The sequence below is a fragment of the Lithobates pipiens genome, unplaced genomic scaffold (assembly GCF_037356315.1).
Source record: "Lithobates pipiens isolate NorthernLeopardFrog02 unplaced genomic scaffold, aLitPip1_a1.2 Scaffold_13, whole genome shotgun sequence".
Lineage (NCBI taxonomy): Eukaryota > Metazoa > Chordata > Amphibia > Anura > Ranidae > Lithobates > Lithobates pipiens.
The window spans coordinates 8025215-8050241 of NW_027507718.1; the positions used below are offsets into that span (position 1 = coordinate 8025215).

The following is a 25027-nucleotide window of genomic DNA, read 5'->3' on the forward strand; positions in this document are numbered from 1 at the left end:
ATCTATGGTGAAAGACTGGGTCGTAACCCTAAGATACACTACACAGCATCCTGTCACTGGTTTCAAGAATTCAAATGAATGGAGAGTGTTGTAATTCAAGGTAAAAACACATCTGTAAATAGTCAGAGAAAGACAGCGCACTTAAACAAAAAGCATGCCATACCACAGCATAAACATGTGTTTTTCCTTTTTTACTATTTTCCTTTATTCTCATATTATGGATAAGATCAACAACTCTTCGGATATACAGAACATTTGCTTTTTTTGTCAAAACTGCCCACTGCATAAAACTTTTACGATGAAAGTCAAACTTTTTTGATCAGCCACAAAAAAGAAACGTAAAAGAAAAGGAGAGCAGGTGCTTCAATAAGTCCTTGTTCACGTTCTTAGATATATTTATTAGTAAACATATTGTTTATTCCCTTAAAAGTGTGACACGTCATATATATGCTTTTCTCTGCCCATGCTGTGCTTTCATATTTCTACAAACCAGGTGTTTTAGTCTTTTAGTAAATTACAGGGTACAACAGCTCAGACTCTCGCTTCTAACAATGACAGGCCTCTAGGTATGTTACACCTTGTCTCAACTGCCAAATGTTACACTTAAGTGCTACAGAATTACTATTTTACAAAATACGCATCGTTTTGAAACCTGTTCTTAAAATGTGAACCCTAAAAGAGAAAACCAAAGATCCCTTAAATATGGCGAAACTTAAACACAGTACAATGCTTGCTGGTGTGCTAAAAGGCCTTGCCTTGAAAAGAATAGAAGAATTCTGACTTCTGTCATACATACATAGCCTTAAAAAATCTGCATTTTTTTCTATGATATTTCTCAATATAAAATGCCCAAATAATTGAATTTGTGACATGATGAAAAAAAAATCGAAATAGAAGCAAAATGTGATATTGTATTTTTAATGCAACACTAGCTACCTCTTAATATCACACAAAATAAAGGGTATTGAACACCAAATAATGCTTCATAACTTTCTGGCAAAATAATAAGAGATACTGTAACCAATTCCCACATTTTAACATTTCACAGAACTCAATCCGGCTAACTGAATCTTTATATTTCTAAGGACAAAACTGCAAACACAATACTAAACAATTATCAATCAAAGTTCGATATAAAGATACTAAAAAGAGAACAGGTTACTTCCCTCAAAAAGGTGATAACACACTATATCATATTTCATATTTTCAGCTAATCGAAAAGCAATATGTCCCTCTGGCAAGAACGTAACAACATAAACATAAAACAGTGAAATTAAATAAAAACATAATTTGTTTCAAAACAATCTCAGTAAAATAAAAAAAAATAAAAATAAAAAAACTATGCAACTGATTTCAAGTTACATGTGAAAAAAAAAATTGCATGCTGTTCCACTGGTTATTGCAGAACAATTCTGTTACTCGTTCTAAGATCACAAGTGTAGACTTTATCGACTGTGTCCCAGTACAACTTATGAGAAATTACTTTCCTGTATGCACAGTTTATCAAAATATTTCTGATAAAAACTCAAGTCATTAAATCATTAACTGACATTATAACTGTATAACTGGGAAAAAAAACAGACTACAAGACAATTAACTTGTTGCATTCCAGAAATCATAACTGAGAACCTCTTTTGAAAAGTTTAACCAAAAGAAATGAAAAAACAAAAAACTGTAGCACAAGAAGATTTAAGCAGTTGGGATTTGCATGCACTGGTAGATGGAACAAATTGGGTGTAGGTATACAGGTTTAAGCAAGACTCAACTCCAAAGCCAAACTAAGAAACTATGAAAATCATCCCACATCTTATAAAACATTCACAATACCACATCCCCATGTCACAAAAAGCAAATTTGTGATGTTGTCACGCACAGAAAATTTGACACGGTAAAAAGAATTTCAACTATCATTAAAGAAAAAAAAGTATTTTGCTTTCACACTACAGCAATGTGTAGCTGAAGGACATGACCCATCTGCCACATAATAGGAGACAAAGACCACCCACAACTTACAGATACAATCTGTCAATCCATACATTATGGCAAGACGATTAATGCCAGGTTCCGGGTGGGTCCACATGAGAAAACAGTTGATTACTGACCTTTCCACACGCATGAAATGTGACACAAGTCTGCACTTGAACATCCCCAGCACCACCACCGACAACAGCACTACACCCAGGCGTGGGGATCTTACAAATCACACTACAGCTGGCATGCCGAATATCCCATTTGGTTCAGCTTGCACTTGAATGAGGGCATTGAAATCCTCCTCGGAGAGAAAATGTGCTGTGGACTAATGCAGTGAGCGATTAATAGTGGCGTGTTTTCTATTATTACTCCATTATCACGCTGGGATCTGTGCCTAAATGAGGCATACTTCCTCCCTGATGCCATTTCCTTTTATCCTGCCTGTAGTCTAAAAGCGGATCAATGGGAGTAATACATATGATGTCACTTCAATTTACAGACACTGCCTCCCTTTCTCATAGTTCAGATAGATCAATTCTTCCCAAAAATGGTTAAGAAATGCTTAGGGATCTTCTTCTACCAGAAAAGGGTACTCTGCTATATTTATCCAAGTTACTGCAGTCAGAAATGTTTATACTGAATTAAAGAGAGGAAAAAAGAAGCACAAGGCTTGAAAAATACTGGCTAGACTTCAATGCAAACAATGCACACAACCAAATTAACTCATTGTGCACCCTGATCTGTTACTGTGCACTGTACAGGAAAGCCTTTCTGCAAGATGATGGGCACTCTCTACAATAAGCCTTTGCAGTAAAAAAAAAAAAGACATATTAAGTAGCTGAAAAACAATATAAAAAGCACAATTTTAGCTATAATGCAAAAAAATGCATTAAATTTAATTATGCTGCTTATCACTGTGCGTTAAAAAAGGTTTTTCTAGTCATTCATACATAAAGAAGGTTGGAACATACTGCAGGGTGTGTTTATGAACACAAGATGTTAATCTGTCAGTCATTAGACATACAATCTTGACAAAACTGCTCAGCCAGAATTTTTAATTAACAAAAATTAACTGTATTATTATGCCAAACCATAATAATTATACATCGTTTATGCAAAAAAATGAATATAAATATCTAAAACCAAATAGCCAACAAAAAACATTTGTCAGCATTCTGCAAGAACTACTTTTATTTTGAATAAAATTTTATAATAAGTTTTGCGTTTTGGTTTACTTCAGAGTGAAGCCACATTCACATCCTATTAGATTGTAAGCTCTTATAAGCAGGGCCCTCTTAACACTCTTGTATTTGATTGTTTTTTTTGATTGGTGCGCAAACTGTTGGCGCTATATAAATCCTGTATAATAATAATAATAATAATAATAATAATTTGATGCCAATTGTTTAGGTGGTTTTAACCCACAACGACACTGTCCATTTCACCGCATTTACATGTCGCGTTTGCATCTGGAAGTGTCTGTAAAAAATGATGCTGGACACGACTTACCATGTTAAGCAGCATTTACAAGCTGTTACAGGCATTTGGCGTTTCAAATGCCTCTGAACATTCATCTGAACCTATTTTTTTGCGTTCCAAAAAATGCTTCTAAACTTCACTGCCCAGAAACGACTATAAATGACCCTGTGTACATGTACTGATAAATAAAAGAGGAGAGTTCAGGAGCAGCTGAGAAACACACCCAACTGCTCCTAAACTTCCATTTACCAGCAGCAGCATACATGAGGCTTTAGTGTACTCATGTGAAAAAAGTCTTGCAAGGCTTTCTTAAAGGATCAGAACAGCCAAAAGTGATATTTAACCTGCTGAATCCCCTACCAATTTCTAAAATATCCATGTGACTCCCACAGAGAAATTGTCCTTGCACAGTTCTGGCCTTTGTTCCCACCCATCTTGCAGGCTGGAGCTGCTCCTACTGCTGCTGCAGTCTAAATATTTGATATAAAATAAATTAAATATTTAATAGAAAAATGCTGGTAAGTAAGCTTAGTGTCAAGTGCAGAGATATTCCATTTGGGGTAGAAAATAATAAACCAAGTGTTTTGGAGTATTACTATACCAACAAAGCTTTTTGTGACACTGGGCAGGTAAATGAAATATTGCTTATGTATAATGGTCAGAAAATACCTGTAGAAGCGTAATGGACTTGTTTTACACCATTAGGCCTGGAGTACTCAGAACTTTTGGTTATTAAACTGTGGCTCTAATATCCTCGCCTGACTCACACTTAGGAATATACAGCATATCATTCAAGTGCAGGCCAGGGGCAGACAGAGATGCAGAATTGAACAGCAACCTGCTAACCAAAGGGCTCCAGGCACCTGCCCATCAGGCTTATGAAATATATAGTTTGTCCATTGTTCAAATAGGCACAGTTAGTCTTATAATTATCCAGCACCTACCAGAAACTGACATGCGTTATTCTTATTTCTGCAGGGATAACAAAACCATTACAAATTCACATTACAATGTTGCATACAGCAACCTATTTATACATATTTGCCGTTGATACAAAACAATATTTTGTACCAGAGGGTAAAATGTACATATATTTTTCATATACAGAAAAAAACACATTTTACTCTTGTGGACTTTCAAGGTCACACATATTAAATATTGGTATGTAAAATTCTAACTCCATTAGAAAGAGGTTTAGTGTGGTGAACAAAATAAAGATGCCTTTGGACATTTGCTAACAGAAGATTAAAAACAAAGTGCTCCCATATTCCTGATAGTATCCTGTTCTGTTTGTATTGCTTCCTTTGTGTGAAATCCCTGGTGTTCCTGCTAGTCCCTCTGCTTTCGTATTAAAAACTGACTACCCTAAGCAAGAGAGCACACCATGGCCAGGTCTCTAGTTAAGCTAGAAACTCAGTGTTCTCTCTTCCAATGATCAGACTTGTCCTGATACACCACCACTGCACAGCCATTCACTAGCAAGCTCAGTGTACTGCTGCTTCTCCTCCCCTCAGCTCTTATGCAGCGGAGAACAGTGGGAATGTAATCACTTATAAAAAAGGGAAAAAAGGTATTTATAATTTTTTATTATAACTATATAAAAATGTTTTGCCTTTAATTTCTATTTTAAACTGAATGGGTTGTTTTACAAGGTGATTGTTTACAATCTCTTTGGGCTGGGCTCACACTTGAGAACACAGTGGCTCACAGCAGGGGGCCTGGTACATCTCCATTCACTGTTCTGGTCCGATTTCAGCCTGAATTTTGGGCTGAATTCAGACCTGAAATGGACCAAAAGATGCACGGGACTCCTGTGCAATTTGCACCAATGCCGCTTTGGAGATGTATGAACTGGCTCCATAGCGAGCTGGTCACAATCCCCTGCTATGTGAATTGGATGTGGAGAAATCAATTCGCAATAGTGTGAACCCAACCTTAAGTCTATCGGTGGTATCTCTGCAATAAAGAGCAGATCAATGGCACAGGAGGCAGAGGTAAGTGTGAATTCTCCTCATTGCAGGGGGAACTTTGTTTAAAAACATTATTCTTGCAACAGGGTTGCTTCAACTTGCCATAATTAATGAAAAATTTTACATGATATTTAAAAGAGACACTGTTGTTATGTGTCAGATACACTGAAGACTCAACTAGCGCTGATAGCTCTTCAAGAAAATGAAGATTTCATTCAACTGAAAAGTACTAGTAAGTATAGTATATATATTTAAAAAGACCCTATCATTAGGATACATGAGAGTTTTAGCCTAAAGTACTGTTAAAGGGCTGTGGGTTCCTATATCAAAATGAAGCAAACGCCTAAAAAGAATCTTGTCAGGATATAAAATGTCAGAATGGAAATATAGCAGCTGCCATTGCAAATTTGCTTTTGAAGATGCAAGATTCACAGCTGTCTTCCTTACTCTTCTTTCACTAACCTGGAACCTGTGCATATCAGGTGTCCCAACAGGGCAGCCCCATGAGCCCGTACCTTCAAAAACAAGTCCATAATGCCAACTCCTGTATTTCTATACTAATAGGTTCCCCTTAATATTAGGTTGGTGACATTAAACCACTACCAGCACACTTTTTCCATTCCTGTCTCTGTGCAATCTTTTCATATCACAGAATATGCCCCAGAAATGTCTACCTGCTGTTACTAGATTTAAATAAGTAGACATTGTAAATGCATGGAAAATGCATTGGAAAGATGTATCTCGAGAATCAAATGTTAGTTCACATTTTAATCTGCCTTGGTCTGTGTTGATGGAACTGCAGGCAAAAACAGGCAAACTTATCCCTAAATATGCAAAATTCAAACTTATTTGTTTATTTTTTTATTACATGTTTGGAAGTAATTATAATGTTCCTGGGCCAGTAGCAGGTAATTAGGTAGTTGCACAGTGTCCTGTTTCTGTGTGTTGCAGAAAATATACAGATCATTACAGACAACACAATTCTATACTGCAATAAACCCTTCCACAGCCTGTTCCACTGTGGTGTGTTAAATGCGCAACAACAGACCACCAATCATGCATGCTGTCGTGTTGTTAGCCCCCAATGTACGTGTGTGCAGGGAAGTTTCATTGGGGTGCTAATTAGAAGGAACCGCAGTGCACCAAAATCTATGACACAAATTACTACATTGCAATTATGTAAATGGACCCTTAGAAACTTCATATCTTGAGGGGGGTTTCTCCTTCAAGGACCCAATAGGGTTGAATTACTAAAACTGCAGAGTGCAAAACCTGGTGCAACTGTGCATGGTAGCCAATCAGATATTAACTTCAGCTTGTTCATGATAAGTTCACCTTTCAGCAAAAAAAGATATGCACTTTTTTTGCATGTGCATATACCATTTTTTGTTTTAGGGGCCTGGAAAGAATCGTTGATGCCATGCAGGTCTCTTGCCGACTGTCAGTGTAAGCTGTCTGCCCATACAATATACACTGACAGGAAGAATCAATGGACTATCGCAGTGCTCAACAGCGCCGTGGTAATTCATTGGGAACTACACTTGACACTGTGAATGAATCAATGACAAGGCTGGGCTGAGCCCCACATGACTGCATTTTATTTAGATTATGGCAGTGAGCAGGGGAGAAGATCACCCTGCTCACAGCCAAAACGGGGGATCAGGGCGACGATTTGATAGCATGTTACACCCTGAACATAGGTGCAACATGTAACGTGTTACAAAGGTACAAAAGGTGAAATTATCCTTTAAGCTTTGACAAAAAATTCTGGAAGCGGATTGGTTTATATGCAGAGCTGCTCCAGATTTTGTACTCTCCAGTTTTAGTAAACCAACCCCAATGTCAGTTACACAACATTTAGAAACTTCTCCCTGCACAAACAGGTTCATTAAAAAAATAAATAAAAAAAAAATAAAAAAAAAACACTGAAGGGAGCAGAGATCTAACTGCAAATTGTAGTAAACTGTAGCAAATACTAAGAATTTTAAACCGTGATTAAGTGGTGCATGTTGCAGATTGTGTTTGGCCCTTGCACTGTTTTACCAAAGTAAGCCATACTAGTGTTAAAAAAATGCAGGGCAAGTGTGACACCATGATGAGTAGTTGGTTAAGTGTTAAATTTAAGGGTTGGGTCAAGTGTTAAGGTTGAGGAGAGTAGGTTTTAAATGTTAGGCTGATGACAAATGTTAGGGAAAGGCAGGTGTGCTCGCAGTGAAATTTACATTTGTTTTCACCGATAAAGGCTCAGCCCAATAAATTTCATCCTCAGTCTTCAAAGGAATACAGAAGCTGGAGTTTTACTACAAAAATTCTATCCAGAATTAAAAAACGTAGCTCGTGATTAAAACCTAAATATGAACTTACACTGTAAAGGGAAATAAACGTCTCTCAATTTATGAAATGCAGACTTAAATCTAAAAGGTAGCAGTGTTTTTTAGTCATTACACAGGTCACACACATGCAAAAAATGCTTGGGTTTATGTCCTGAGCCACATGAGGGTTAAACATAACAAAGGCAGTGTCTGCTGGACCTATGTCTGAAATTGTTAGGAAGCTGAAGTCTAAAGCCTTGTACACACGATCGGATTTTCCGCAGACAAAGCCTCAGACTTTTGTCCGAAGGGAGTGTACCTAGATTTTGTCTTGCATACAAACGGTACACAATTGTTGGCCAACAAACACGAACGTAGTGATGTGCTAGATGTACTACGAGCTGATAAAGAGGAAGTTCAATTGTGTCAGGGCTGACTTAGCCCTTCTTTCTCTGGGCTGGCTGCTCAGCTGTCGGCCAAACTACGGGATAATGGTGATGTGGTAAAAAAGCATATTATTCTTGATATCACTAGAAAATAAAAGCCTTTTAAAATACATTTGGCAGAACTCCATCAGTATCAGCAAAGCAGCTTCATTATTATCCCATTAAAGAAGAAGAGAATGTGGGCTGCATTTCGACATTTCATAATTTCAGACATCCCAATTCTCTTGCATTTCTGCAGCGGCTCTCGTACACCCACAAGCACCTCCCGATCTCCCGGGAATGATCGGTGTGGTGGGGAACAGCTGTGAACACCGATCTCCTTTGTAAAGATTTTTAGCTGATGACCACTTCTCCTTCTCTCCCTCCCGTGGCTGTCAGCTAAAAAGCTATACATAGCCACACCGATCAATCCCAGCTGTTGTGTGCTCCTCCCCCAGTCCCCTCCATGTCCTTCACCGGCCCCCGTGTTCTTCTCTGCGGCTCCTGTCTTCCTCCTCCGCCCCCCCCGCCCCCTGCAGCTGGCTCCCCTCCTCTCCTCTCCCGCTGGCTACAGGGGGAACTGACAGGAGATCGCTCCTGTGTCCTGTGATAACTGAGCAGAGTAAACTGTGTTTACTCTGCTCAGTTTATGAATGAACATGAGCCTGTCTCCTGTTCATTCATCTTCAGTGCTGAGAAAGGGACTGGGGAATCTGTGTCCTCAGTCCTTTTCTCTGTCTCAAAGGGGACATCTTAGAGGTCTGTTTAGACCTCTGACATCTCACCAAAGCCCCCCAAAAAATATAAAAGAAATTTTGCAAAACATTTCTAAAAAAATGCAAAAGTGTAAAAAAATGAAATAAAAAACTACTGACATCACTCTCCCCTGCCCTACCAACACTGTCCACTGCCCCAACCCCCTCCCCCCAAAAAGCATTGTGAAAAAAATATTAAAAACAAATGAAATTGTAAAAAAATCAATTATTAAAAAAAAAAAATACTGACACCGTCCACTGCCACCCACCCCCCACCCCCCTTCCCCAGAAGCACTGTGAAAAAATATTGAAAAAGTGATGTAATATTGAAAAAGCGCAGTCTCCTTGAAATTAGTTTACCACCTCCCTGGTTGTCTGTAATTTGCCGCGTCACAAATATGAATTCTCCATTAGGAACACTAGTTTACAAGACTGACCACTTCTGGCTCGTCCTTGCTTCCGAGCATGCGTTTGTACTTTTGTATGATGGACTTGTGTGCACACGCTCGGAAAATCCGACAACAGACCTCTGTCCGTGGAAAATTTTAAAGCCTCCCATCCAACATTTGTCGTCGGAAAATCCGACAACAATTGTCCGATGGAGCGTACAAACGGTCAGATTTTCCGACAACAGTCTGTCATCACACAATTCCCGTTGGAAAATCAGTGTGTACGAGGCTTAAGTCACAGGGATTGATTTACTAAAGGCAAATAGGCTGTTCATCTTGCAAGGGAAGCTGACATTTTGCATGGAGAATTTCACTATGCAAAGATTACCCACTAATGTACAAAAAAAAAAAAAGAAAGAAAGAAAAAGAACAGCATATTTGTTTGCACATGATTGGACGATGGACTTTGCAAGATTTTTATTCCCAGAGGTAAAGCTTTGCTAAAGTGTAACTTCCCTTGCAAAGTAAACTGCCTATTTGTCTTTAGTAAATCAACCCCACAGTGTACATTTTTTTTTCGATTGGATAATTATGATAAGCAGAATAACTGATTTTAATTCTGCATATATCACACTGCTACTTTGAAATCATAACTGCTGCCAACAGCTATCATTTTCTGCATCATACTTGTACTACACAGCATTAATGTACGCATTTGCAGATTGGTAGCTGTTGTTGACACCTAATAATGATGTGTAGAAACATTCTTCGGTAGTGCTTGTCAAATTTAAAAAGCTTTTTAAAATATTGGACTTATTTCTTGGATAGGGCAAAATATCCACCACTACGAAGACAAGGAGTCGAAAAAAAATACAAATCTATTGCTCCCAAAAACAAGACACCCAGAGTAAAGCCTTCCCATTGCTGCAATACAATTTGGATCCGACTTTCAATGTGATTATGAAGTGCAACTTGGATGTACCTTTGATAAGATTTGTATATTCAATGGGGCAATTGCACTGAATTCACACCAAAATTGCTCTGTGGTGAGTCGCATTGATGTGAACAGACACCATTGAATATAAACTGAATTCCCATGTCTTGTGATTCTGTGCAACTCAAGTTGCACCTAAAATAGCATTAGTGTGAACCGGGCCTAAAAAATGTTCAATGCTATAAAATGTATATCTGGCAAAAATACAAAATACTTTACATTTTGTTAGTGCCTAACATTATGGGACAATTAATGACAATATAAATTATGCAAATATCCCGCAGTGTGAAAGCCCAAGTGCTTTCACGCTGGAGTGGTGCGCTGGCAGGACACTGAAAAAAGTCCTGCAAGCAGCATCTTTGATGCGCCCCTGCCCATTTGAATCATTGCGGGTGCTTTTAACCCTTCTTCGACCACTAGTGGGAGGTTAAAAGCGCCGCCCTTGTCCTCATCAACATGGGGTCAAGGTGCTTTGAAGTAGGGGGGCCACAGGGTTGCCCCCTTCCCCAAAGCACCCACCCCCCATGTTGAGGGCATGCGGCCTGGTGCGGTTCAGGAGGGGGGCACTCGTTCGTCCCCACCCCCTTTTCTGACCGGCCGGGCTGCATGCTCAGGTAAGGGTCTGGTATGGATTTTGGGGGGACCCCCACGCCATTTTTTCGGCGTAGTGGGGTTCCCCTTAAAATCCATACCAGACCTAAGGGCCTGGTATGCTCCTGTAAGGGTAACCCATGCCGGTTTTTTATTTAAAATTTGGTGTGGAGTTCTCCCTCGAGAGCTGATTATTCTGTGAGAGAGGCGACATTGTCGCTTCAATATAGATGGAGATTCGACTTGGAGGCGACTTCCATTGAAATGAATGAGTACAAGTCTCCTAGAAGTCGGATTGAAGTAGTACAGGAACCTTTTTTGAAGTCGGAGCGACTACTGTAGTGTACATTAAGACGGCTCGATTAACTAACATTGATTTTGTCAACAGCATGACTGGGGGTGACCTGAAGTCAGATCCCGAGTTGCCCCTGTGTGAACGGGCTCTGATTGTACAATCTGCTGTGTGCTGTAACGTATATAGTGACGCTAAGATGACCCCAGATCTATGTATTACACCTGAAAATAAAGAGGAGTTTCCAATTTCTCCCTCCTACTTTCCTCCACCAAAAAAAAAAAAAAAAAAGAGTACACCTATACATTCAAATACTTGTGTATCATAGGAGTTAAAAAAATTCACTGGAGCTTTTTAATAACTGTAACTGTTTTTTTTAAATCAGCATCTCCACTAAAAATGTACTTAATTGTTTATGACCAATATTTTAAACTTTTTGAAGCACAGATGTATTTATTATGTCACGGTTTCAGTTAATGCACATGGCAAATATAAAATACATTATTCTTAAATCATAATGAGATATGCCTGCAAAAATGGCAAGTTCATGAATATACTTGGACAACTATTTTACCCAGAAACCTGTGCCAAGAGAAATTTGGACCTATCACTGCTAAACTATCCTTCTGGAAGTGCTAGTTGGTTGGTGTCATGCTAATTCTTGGATTTTATATGGCAGTCTTGTACAGGCATACCCTGCTTTTAACCACTTCAATACCAGGCACTTAAACACCTTCCTGCCCAGACCAATTTTGAGCTTTCAGCGCTGTCGCACTTTGAATGACAATTGCGCGGTCATGCTACACTGTACCCAAATGAAATTTTTATCATTTTTTCCCACAAATAGAGCTTTCTTTTGGTGGTATTTGATCACCTCTGCGGTTTTTATTTTTTGCTAAACAAATAAAAAAATACCGAAAATTTTGAAAAAAAAAAATGTTTTTTTTTGTTTCAGTTTCAAAACTTTGCAAATAAGTAAGTTTTCTCCTTCACTGATGGGCACTGATGGGCAATGATAAGGCGGCACTGATGGGCACCGATGAAGTGGCACTGATGAGGTGGCATTGATGGACACCGATATGTGGCACTGATAGGCGGCACTGATGGGTGGCACTGATGGGCGACACGGATGGGCACTGATAGGTGGCACAAATTGGCACTGATAGCTGGCACGGATTGGCATGGATAGGTGGCACAGGTGGGCATGGGTTAGTCGGCACAGGTGGGCATGGGTAGGCGGCACAGGTGGGCATGGGTAGGCGGCACAGGTGGGCATGGATGGGCACTGATAGGTGGCATGGATGGGCACTGATAGGCGGCACAGATGGGAACTGATAGGCGGCATTGTATTGTACTAATGGATGCCAATCAATAATGCATGCCAATCAGTGATGCCCATTGTGGGCACTGATTGGCATCCATTATGGGCACTGATTGGCATCCATTGTGGCACTGACTGGAATCCCTGGTGGTCTAGGGTGGCATACCTTGTCCTGGGCATCCCTGGTGGTCTGGTGGCATCCCTGGTGGTCCAGTGTGGGCATCCTCGGGGGGGCTGTGCTGATAATCGATCAGCACAGACCCCCCCTGTCAGAGGAGCAGCCGATCGGCTCTCCTCTACTCACGTCTGACAGACGCGAGTGAGGAAAAGCCGATCACCGGCTTTTCCTATTTACACTGTGATCAGCCGTGATTGGACACGGCTGATCACTAGTAAAGAGTCTCCCTCGGAGACTCTTCACCGAGATCGTTGTTTCCGGGTGTCAGACTGACACCCCGCAACAACGATCGCCGCGATGCACGCCCCCGGGGGCGCGCAGCGGCTCATAATCCTGATCACGTCATATGACGTCCGGTCAGGATTATGCAACCACTTTGCCACCGTCTATTTGTTATAGGGCGGGCGGCAAGTGGTTAAGTACACAATGGGGTTTATTTACTAAAGCTGGAAAGTGCAAAATTAGGCTCAGTTCTGCATAGAAACCAATGAGCTTCTAACCCCAGCTTGCTCAATTAAGCTTTGGTAATAAAACCTGGAAGCTCATTGGTTTCTATGCAGTAGTGAGCCTGATTTTGCACTTTCCAGCTTTAGTAAATAAACCCCATTGTGTACTTAAAAGCGGGGTATGCCTGTATTACGGCCTCTCCTACTACTCTTTGTGACAAAATCTCAGCTGCATATAAATAGCGATTATCTTAGATTTATCCAGTCTTTCATTTTGGTCTGCTTTCTTGTCTGCCAGCTGACAACTGTGAACAGCTGCTATATTCTTTATAACTATAATTTTAAATGAAACAAGAAACATACATCTTACTATTGAGTAATACAATGAAAAATGATATCATCCTATACCTGTCTTGCTAGACCCAACAAAGGTCTTATAAACAATGATAGATTATATATCGTGCACAGTGCAGTTTCATTAGTACAGTTCCATAATACCCATTTAAAAATCAACAGTCAAGATAGGAAAATATTTGCCATTTGGTTGTTTTATAGATGAGGATGATGAATAATGCCGGATTTTGACATTTTTAAACGACTGGATTGGCATGCCGTGTTACATTTGAAGATTGGCTACACTGGTCAAGGCTTTGTCTTGCAAAGGTTTATGCCCTTGTACACACGGTCGGACATTCCGACAACCAAATCCGTCGGATTTTGTCCGACGGATCTTGTCCGAAACTGTTGCATACACATGGTCGGACAAAGTTGTTGGAAAATCCAATCTTTCAGAACGTGATGACGTAATTTCGTTACGATGGGACTACGTTCAGGCTAGTAGCCAATAGCTTTGATGTAGGAATTTGATCTGAGCATGTGTGGCACTTTGTCCGATCAGAGCAGCTTGTCGGAAAATATTTCCGGCAAGTTGGAAAATTTGGTCCGACGGATATTCAGACGGAAACAGTCCGATGCATACCACACACAGTCGTAATATCCGACAAAACGCTCCGATCAGACACATTCCGACGGAATCTCTGACCGTGTGCACATGACTAAATGCTATGACTAAAAAGTGCCCTGAAATTTTCTAATTTTTTTGTTTGTTATTTACTTCTATAGTCTATTTACATACAATTTATCAAGGTCAAGATCAAAATAATTTTGAGCTGGTTGTAGCATTAAGCGTGGTCAGCTGGGTAGCTTGGTAAGCCATGGCACATAGTGTTAGCTCTGAGCAATTTCAGTAGCACAGTTCAGAATACTGGAGATTGTTTGTATATTCTGGCCCTTACTTGGAGACACTGCAAATGTGCCCCCTATCATTTGTAGATGTAAAATGTTTACACAATTTAACTAACCCAAATAGTGAAACAATAAAAATGCCAAGTATTTGTTCATAAAGACAAACTTGAAGACAAATGTCCCCTTTTCTTCCAAAAACTCAATAACTGTTTATGATAATAGGAATTTTCACCTCTGGTATAAATTTCTATTGGCATGGGATCTATTTATAAAGACTGATAAATAGTTTTGCTTTGTCTGATTTTTCTGTTTTTTGCCATCAAATTCTTCTTCTCTAGTTTATAAACAATACAAAATATTGCAACAAAAAATTAAAACCAGCAAACAAAAGTGATTGGTTTGGTGAAAAGGTCTTTATAAACAGCTTTAACAGTTACAACTATCTCAAAAGTTTTACTATCAAAAAGGTAAACTAAAAATTAGCAATTTCAGTCTTCATAAAATTTCAGATGATGTCTAAAAATGATGTTTAACCACTTCCCGACCAGCGCACGACGATGTACGTCGACAGAATGGCACGGGCAGGCATATTGGCGTACATGTATGTCCAATATTCGTTGCCGCCGTGCCATCGGGAGCGCGCCGCCGGCGGCGCGCTCCCGCGCTGGTCGGGACCCCCGTGAGTCCGGTCGCGGGACCCGCGGACTCGATCGCCGCGGGCATCCCCGCGATCGTCTCACGGAGCGGCCGAATGGAGGAAATGCTGTATAAACAACATTTTTCCATTCTGCCTAGCAACTAGTGACGCTGATCTCTGCTCCATGTGATTGGAGCAGAGATCAGTGTACACTAAATGAAAGCCCAACCCCCCCCACAGTTAGTAACACACCCCTAGGAACACTTAACCCCTACACTGCCACCCACTGGTTAACCCTTTCACTGCCAGTGTCATTTACACAGGAATCACTGCATTTATATAGCAGTGATTACTGTATAAGTGACAATGGTCCCAAAAATGTGTCAAAAATGTCCGATGGGTCCCCCACAATGTCGCAGTCACAATAAAAATCGCAGATCGCCGCCATTACTAGTAAAAAAAAAATAATAAAAAATTATTAATAAAAATGCTATAAAACTATCCCTATTTTGTAAACGCTATAACTTTTGCGCAAACCAATCAATAATCGCTTATTGCGATTTTTTTACCAAAAATATGTAGAAGAATATGTATCGGCCTAAACTGAGGAAAAAAAATGTTTTTTTATATATTTTTGGGGGATATTTATTATTACAAAAAGTAAAAAATAATGCGTTTTTTTCAAAATTATCGCTCTATTTTTGTTTATAGCGCAAAAAATAAAAACCGCAGGGGTGATCAAATACCACCAAAAGAAAGCTCTATTTGTGGGAAAAAAGGACGTTAAATTTGTTTGGGAGCCACGTCGCACGCCCACGCAATTGTCAGTTAAAGCGACGCAGTGCCGAATCACAAAAAGTGGTCTGGTCTTTGACCAGCAAATTGGTCCGGTCTGAAAGTGGTTAATATGTCCCTCATCCTACTGTAAGCGCACACATCCCACTACGGCACTACTGTCTGGAGATTGCATGTTCTCCCTGTGCCTGCGTATGTTTCCTCCGGGTTCTCTGGTTTCCTCCCACAAAGACATGATGGTAGGTTAATGGGCTCCTGTCTAAATTGGCCCTAGTATGTATATGTATGAATGTGAGTTAGGGACCTTAGATTGTAAGCTCCTTATGGGCAGGGACTGATGTGAATGTAAAATATACAGTAAAACCTTAGATCGTAACGCTGTTTACGATCGTTTTGCAATATGAGCTGTTTTAAAAAAAAATGCTGACTCGATTTGTGAGCGTTGTTTCGCAAAACGAGCAGGATTCAAGGCTCTGGTGTGTGCAGTACCACATGTGGCCAGAGGTGCTTGGAGACAGTAGGAAACACACCGTTCCTCAGTGTCTGAGTGTTTCCGAGTGTCTTCGGCAACCCCCACCTCTGGACACATGTGGTACTGCATACACTAGCAGTGGCACTGAAACAAATTATCTGAGTTTCCATTGATTCCTATAGGGAACCTCACTTTGATACATGATCGCTTTGGATTATAAGCATGCTTCTGGAACGGATTATGCTCGTAATCCACGGTACTACTGTATATGTAAAGCGGTGTGTAAACCAACGGTGATATAAAAGTACCTTTAATAAATAAATAATATAAAGTAAAATAAAGCCTGCTATAAAAGTTATTAGGTACTAAAATCAACTACTAAATACTCTTCCCAAAAGCCTCCTTGTTTAGATTTACTGACTTCAATATCCACCCCCAGACCTTTCTGACCAAATACTTTACTATCTATTCTTACAGTAATAATAGATGTCAACACAATCCTTATTAAAAGTCAGCAGCTACAGTATTTGTAGCTGCTGACTTTTACAAAAAACACATCACGGCCGGAACGCCCCTTTAAGCTATGTGAGCTTCATTATTTTAGGAAATCGTCCCCACTATTTTGAATATGTTTAACCACTTGCCGAGCAGCCGACATCATTATACTGCGGCAGGTCAGCACGATCCCATGAACCATCATAGCTGTACGTCGGCTCCTTTAAGCGGGATTGCAGGCATGCGCCCGCTGCACTGCGGGGGTGCCGATGCTCGTGACCGGTGGATCGATCCAAAATTGTGTCAAAAGTGTCCAATGTGTCCGCCATAATGCTGCAGTCTCAATAATAAAAAAATAAAAAAACGCAGATCGCTGCCAATACTAGTAAAAAATAAAATAATAATAAAAAATGCCATAAATCTATCCCCTATTTTGTAGACGCTATAACCTTGCGCAAACCAATCAATATACGCTTATTGCAATTTTTATTAACAAAAATATATAGAAGAATACATGTTGGCTTAAACTAAGAAAAAAATGTGCTTCTTTAAAAAAAAAAAAATGGGGATATTTATTATAGAAAAAAGTACAAAACATTGTGGTTTTTTTTTTTTTCAAAATTTAAGCTTTTTTTAGTTTATAGTGCAAAAAATAAACCACAGAGGTGATCAAATACTACCAAAAGAAAGCTCTATTTGTGGGAAAAAAGGACATCAATTTTGTTTGGGTACAGTGTCGCACGACAGCGATACTGTCAGTTAAAGCGATGCAGTGCCGAATCGCAAAAAATGGCCTGGTCATTGAGCAGCCAAATCTTCCGGGCTGAAGTGGTTAACAGACATATTATGGTGAATGTGATCTTTAGACTTCTTATATCACAGCAAAGAACTGGCTAGTAGCACAAATAAGATTTTTTTTTTTTTAGAAGAAATGCAAGCATAGCAGCAACTGCATTGTTTAATGGAACACTGAATGTTCCTGCCATGCACACATGCAGCATGTATCCAGAATACTGAATGGATGTCCATAAACAGCCAGTACATAATGTTATTCAGAAATGATGATGTAGATAAAATATGCTTAAAAAGAAACTGCAGTCTGCTCACATAATTTGTAATAAAAACATATTTGCCATTCTGAAGCTTCCCTCAAACCACTTTGCATATTATTTTATATATACTGTGATTCTGTACTTGCCGAATATGCTGCAGAAATCTCCCTCCACTAAGTCTGACTGCAGCCATTTTAACTGTGGGCAGCTGAAGCTGCTGCCTCTTGACTTCCTGGATTTACACAGACACACAGAGGCACACCTCCAGCTCTGCAGCTCTCATTGGCCCTCTTATGACTAATCCCCTCTCCCTTCCTGGCAAACGCTCACGAGTGAGAGAGAGCGCTGTGCATGATGTCATAAGCCTAGGCTTTTTACCAGACAAGAAACATGAAGCGGGCTGTATAAGGTATTTACTGGCAGAATACAAATATTTTACTATCCAAAGTTAAAACAACAAGGGCGGAAGATTTAATAGATGTAAAGTTGACAAAAATTACTGAAGTTCTGCTTTAAATAGAGGCACTAATCTGAAAAAAAAAAATTGCAGGAAAATAAACTGAGAGATCTCCATTAGCATGAAAAATAGACAAAGTCATGTATGGAAAATCTGTAAATTAAATGAAATTTAGTATATTTTGTTATCAACTGTATGTCCATTATTTTTCCACTAAACAGGGGGACTGATACTACTTAAATTATTACTTCTTAATTCTAAACAGCAGCTCTTTTTTTTTTAATGATCAGCAATTACCCATTTGAAATTCATCCTGTGCATTAAACATGCCGTTAAAACAAAGTATGCCTAAAAGGTAAATCTAAAAACACAAACAACAGATACAGGATACACAAGACAAAAGACTAGTAATAATAATACAAAACAAGAGAGTGTGTTATTAAAAAAAGGGCAGGTCTGAAATAGGAGAAAAGTTATTGTGGCGGGGTGTTTTTTTGGCAACATTCATTTTTATTTGGTTTCTATGGTTTCTGCTGCTGCCAAACAACTTCTTTACTGGCATCATTGTCATTCTTTTGTATTTGTTTTCTATATGTAGCTAGAATGCATAGAGATGTACAGAAACTGCATTACAAATTCTGCATACTTACTGATAATACATTGCAGGTTGGGTATAGTAAAAATATTCGTAAATGAATATATGAAGAAGACATGACATTTACAACACTAATACAGACCAAGGTTACAGCACCCGCCATGAAGACAATCTTTAATAATTTCTACATGACTGTAATCCTTCCAGCAGAACTTCAACATTAAAATGAATAACACTGATTATGTAGTCCCTTTCGCCTATCCCCACTATATTAGTAACCTGCACAGCACACCACATAAAACACTGATGATATTTACCCCATGCAATAACCAAATAAATATAGAACAGAAACAAGAAGACTGTCCCCCTAATTCCTATTTATCTAAAGACACATATAAGTCAACAAGCACAAAAAAATAGAAAAAGCAAAAGCAAGCAGACATTTAGTACACTTACAAAAGCCACCAATTGAATACATAATAAAGTGTAGACTGCACTCTTTTGCTTTCATATTGCTGGTTACTTTATAGAACAAGGGGCAATTTTCTAAGATTTATAGACCATGACCCCTAATTGTTTTTGGCAGACTTTACGATTTTAAAACCTAGAAATCTTATAATTTCTTAAGAAGTTAAAACGGATTAACAATAATTGCTGAGTAGATATGAATTGTGAATGTGACCAGACAGTATATCTAGGCTTAGCTCTTCAGTAAGACTAAATAATAACTCCAGGAACAAGGAATGATAATGAAGAGTTACTTACTTTGAAAGTTCCAGACTCCCGTACCTGACTACAAGTGTCTACTCTCACCTGCTCCTACCTTTTATGTCAGCACTATTCTGTCACCATGTGCTATATAACCAGGTGTCCACTCCCAATCATATTTCATCTCTAAAAAACACATGATAGGTTTACATTTTCCACCCTATATACTTCCCATTATTATAACAGTGTCTAAAGACTTTGTTCTTTGAGCCATCATCTCTCACTATGTAATTACGTTAATGAAAAGATTTCACTCTTATGGTAACCCCACGTGCTTCTGACAGGTGAGGCAACAGCTTGCTGTTCACGGCCCCAGAAAATTGATCTGTTCAACAAAATTGAAAGCAAATCAAATAGAATCATAGCATATCTTTTCTTTATTTTTGAGATGCGTAACCTCTAAAGAATTTCACTTGAGAAAGAATGAACATTGTGCTGCATCAATAAGGACTAACCCTTTGTGTATTTTCATTTCTTAGGCTGTCCCCCTTTTACCCACAGGGAAAAAAAAAAAGACCCGTTGTGTCTTTTAGATCATTTGCCAAGCAAAAGATTGTAGCTTATTAGGGAATACATATCTAAAGACCTTGACATGAAACTCCAGTTTATAGTTACATGGTAAAAAGCACCATATCAAATACGGTTTTTCCCTTTACAATTTAATCCAGACATAGGGAACATCTAACATGTTCTCATGTAACAAAGTAAAACACACTGTAGTGTACACCTTTATGCTAATAAACTTGTGCATATTTTAGTGTAATTTGGTTGATTTCTAATAAGTTACACTAAATAACCACTGCCAATATTAATAAGGAAAAGTGATTTATTATCAAATTCCTAAATGAATCCATAAAGATAAACTGGCAATTCCCCAAAGGTGGTTGAAAAGACCCATTAGGAAACAATAACTCAGGTTTATAAAACCATCATAAAGCATGCTTAGTGGAGCAGATAATTAGCTGTGCGCTTTCCAGTCTCCCATTGTTGACACTCTTATTTAGTTTGCACAAACACTAGCTTCAATAAACAACATTTGACTTAGTAGCTTCCGCAGGAAATTTACCAATGGCTGTCATTTATGTAATTTTACTCCTATGCTTCAGTTTATGTACATAGACAGTACATAGCATTTCACCACTAACTAGTCCACCACTGCAATATAAAATCCCAAGAATGACAGACCATAAGCTTTGGGTGGCTTTGCTGAATGCTCCACTGTATCTATGGAGACAGCCATGATTATCACTCAGGTTGGTCTTCTACCAAATCTGACTTTGTTCACCTCCATTACATGGGAGATGGGAAGATTATTAGTTTACAAAAGAATGATTACTATGAGGTTGATTTACTAGAGGAGTACAGCATGGTCACCTTTGTAATTTATACCCAATCATGTGCAAGAAATAATAATAAAGCAAAATAATTTTTGCTTGTATATGACTGGATTAGTAAGCAGTGTTTCACTTCATTCACTTAGCAGGACACTGGATTTCTAGTAAGATCAACAGGTATTTTTTATACTTGCTGAAATTTTTTCTTAGCCTGAAAATAAATAATGCAGGACTGGTAAGCTGCAATATATTAAATTTTTGTTCTTGAGTTTATTTAAACTTTAATGCAAAAAAAAAAAAAGCAAAGCATAAACAGTTCACCCAACTCACCAAGCATGCTGCATACCTTGTCCCTCCCTGACCACCTCCAAACCCCTAGCAAATACAATATAAATGATAAATACAAAAATATACCATGACCAACCATTCATCAGTTATCAAGTGGATATACTTCAGTACTTCAATGAATTGCATATCTTACAAAGAATTTGAAAGTATCACATTAGGCTCCAGACCAAATTATCTAAGAAATATCTTATGTAATGTTATATATGAGAAGGAAGTTGATAAATTACATCTGACAACCTTTACCACATGAATCTGGAAGGTGGCATGGTTTTTATATTCAGATCCTAATGCGTCCACAGACATTAGATGCTAGGTATGAGTGCTGAGTAGCCGGTACACACACTCTGATAGGATATTACTGGGCAGGGTGGATACAAATCAATGATTTTTTAAAACAAAAGAAATCTTATTTTTCTTATTTAAATCAGATTTTTTTAAATTTAAAATTGATTTTTTTTTTTAATAATTTTTTTTTAATGAAGTGCTTTTGGAGTAAAAATATATTTAAAGATAGTTTCCTATTTAGCATACATTAATAATTTACTTTATTCAGCATGAAATGGAGCTTAGTTTTGTAGTATGAGGCTGTATATTCTGCAATAGTTACATTTTTGCTAAATTCATTCAATGAATCCAAGCTCTGCAAGCTGAGATAACATGCACTGAATTGATGCATTCACACAATGTCACAGTAACCAAGAGATCAAACAAGCTTCAGGAATATTCCTTTATCCCATTGTTTTGCAAATCTATGTACACTACAAATTGTCTGATTGAGTCGGTTCTAATATCACTGTTTTACTAACCTGACAATTTATTATTCTAAATTGGAAACCTTCATTTTGTTTGCAAATATTAAAGATTCTAACTGCCAGCAAGAATAAGTCCTTACATTTAAAGAGCACCTGTCATATCAGATCCATCATGGCAGCGCCTGTTAGCGGCCATCCACTCACCTGCTGCCTCCACGTCTCTCACCTTGTTGTGTAACTGCCGCATCACCAGCCGTCCCTATAAAGTGAATGGGACTAGTGAGTCAACAGCGGGTCAAAGGAGGAGCAGCTGCAGGACAGATGACAGTTGCTCTTTAAAAATTATGATTTAAATCGGGTTGATTTACATCAAGCCTTTTTACTAGTGATTTAAATCATGATCTAAATCGAGATTTAAAATTAACATGATCCTATACATCCCCAAAAGCCCTAACCAACACATATGTACCTGCCTTTGTTGAAGGGGTGCAGGTTTACTCTCAAATGCTCTCTGGTTACTGAATAAAGCCAGGTTCAGGCCCCTTTAGCATGTTTACTGCTTTTCTGGACCCCAACAAGAACTACTTGAATAATTTGTGTCACTGGCCTGTGGCTTCTCCATAGTCATGGGCTTCAACCAGATGGACCTTGTGTTGAAAACAAATGGCTTGGATAACAGGCAAGATAGGAGGACTAGTTTTCTTCTGCTCTGCCACACCCAAAACAGCAAAACAGGGTATTCTTTTTGGATAGAATTGATTCTTAATGGTAGAATATCTTGCAATGCATATGCAAAACTTAAATGTAATGTGAATGGTACAAAAAAGAAGAAAGTCCGCCATTCCTTGACTAGTCACCAGCCCCTTATATGATGGAAAGATGCAACATGCTAAATCAGTTTGAGCTTGAATCTGTGCATTTTATTCATTATATGTGGCTTCTTCCATACGTAGCTCATTAGTGTCTTATTGGCACTAAAGCAATTGGTGGCAAGCTGCTTTGTCACCACCATAAAACATAGTTGTTAATTTGCCAGACTTGTGTATCCATACTTTCCTAACTGAAAATGTATCATCCTTACAAAAACATACTTGAATGTCTATGACTCACATAAATGACTCATTGTCTCCCTCAAACATTTACAACACGCCCTTTGCAGTGGAATATCAAGATTTTGTGTTCCCATTTCACCTCTTCTCTTTAGCCATTCTTAATTGGAAGAGATTGTCTTTGTACTCCAAGGGGAAACATGAAAAGGGAGTAGCTCAGTCAGTAGCTCCATACACATCCTGATTAGAGTTCTCTATCAGCGTTGTGCGACTCCGGACATGTCACTAACTTCTACTGTTTTAGGCATGAAAATAAAGATTATAACTCTGAGTGATTTTAATTTAGTAGGGCAATTTGAGAGCAGCAGAAGAAATATTACCACTGACTCATACAGCCAACATAAAAATAACTCCAGAGTTACAAATGATAGCTACCTATTATACATAAACCTTTTACAATATTCTTTAAACTAACCCTGTATCTTCAAGTACCTTCTATGGATCCATACGCACAGGCTTTGTACAGGCTTTGCATATGTGTTAGAGGGATGGATTCAGATGTCCACAGGATACATTGATATGTATAAGAAATGCCTGGTTTTGATAAAGCAATTAAATACATGAATGTCAGGATCTCATTAGGTCAGCTATGGCACATACCTCAAATCAATGTCCAATAACCATTCAATGTTGACAAATGCCAACTCTAAAACAGCAAAACCACCACAAAAATACAAATAAAAACAGTTTGCATTTAAAGTTAATCAGAGAGCATAGCCCTTCCAATCTAAATTTCATCCTAGCTTTAATATTATGCAGTTTGCTAAAGATTATCGTTGCCCAGATCCAATAAATTATCTATTCAGGTTATCAAAATTGCTATGTGCAGATCTGCCCTCAGGCTATAAAGTGTTGTGTAACAAGTGGATGAAGAAAACCAAGAAGCAATGTTAAAAGCTGGTTGAATCCAGCAATAACAGATAATATAAAACCTGTTCAAGGCAAGCTCATTGAAATACCATAAATACATCTAAATAGGTGCACTGAACTACTATGAATATAACTGGGTAGGTTGATGTGTGACTGTATTTTCATGTCATCATTAAAAGCTTATGTAGACTGGCTTTTAAGAGGTTGTCCGAGCACTTCCTGTATCAAGCTGCTATAAAGATGTTTGCCGAGCATGGTAGGAGCTTTATCTACACTAACCACTGCCCAAGCAGGGTTTAGATGGCTCTTAAGCAACAGTCAGTAAAAGACCCAAATATGGTCAGTATGTAACAACCTAAAGTAGGCTAAGATTTCCTAAAATAAGACAAAATTTCAGGAACAGACCCTAAAAATAATATACAGAATTTTATATATACAAAGCTCACAAAACCTGATAACAGACACACTGAAGTCATTTTTTGCTAAATATAGTGTATTATAGTACAAAACTCAAAGACAATATTTCAGGCAGCTGTCTCCAAATTGTATTAGGACACATATTCCAGTAAGTGTTTGGCCACTCGGTCCTTCATTCTAAATATTTTCTATAGTGGAACTGTAGCCAAACAGCAGAATACACAGTTGTTATACAGTTTTACTGTCTACCAAATCATTTGCAATTTTGTTCAGACATGTTTGTGATTCTCAAATCTGCCACACTGCATAACTAATAAGAATCATCACTGTTACAACTTCTTTACACTGCTTCCATCAAGGCTTACATATTTCTGCTCCCTACAGACTTCTTAAAAACTATTTGTACCACATTTGATATTTGTCTCAGTAAGACCCACTATACAATATTACAGATAAAAAGATAAAAAATAAAAAATAAAAGGGATAAACAGCACAGAAAAAAGTAACATAGTGTAAGAAAAATTAACTAAGCCTTAAACTACTCGAAATCTAAACATA

General features: G+C 38.4%; 1 protein-coding gene across 1 annotated transcript in view; it reads right to left on the reverse strand.

The window, feature by feature from the left end:
• AOPEP (aminopeptidase O (putative)) overlaps positions 1-25027 on the reverse strand; it is a 613303-nt gene that overhangs the window by 58534 nt on the left and 529742 nt on the right. The gene's annotated exons all lie outside the window — the stretch shown is intronic.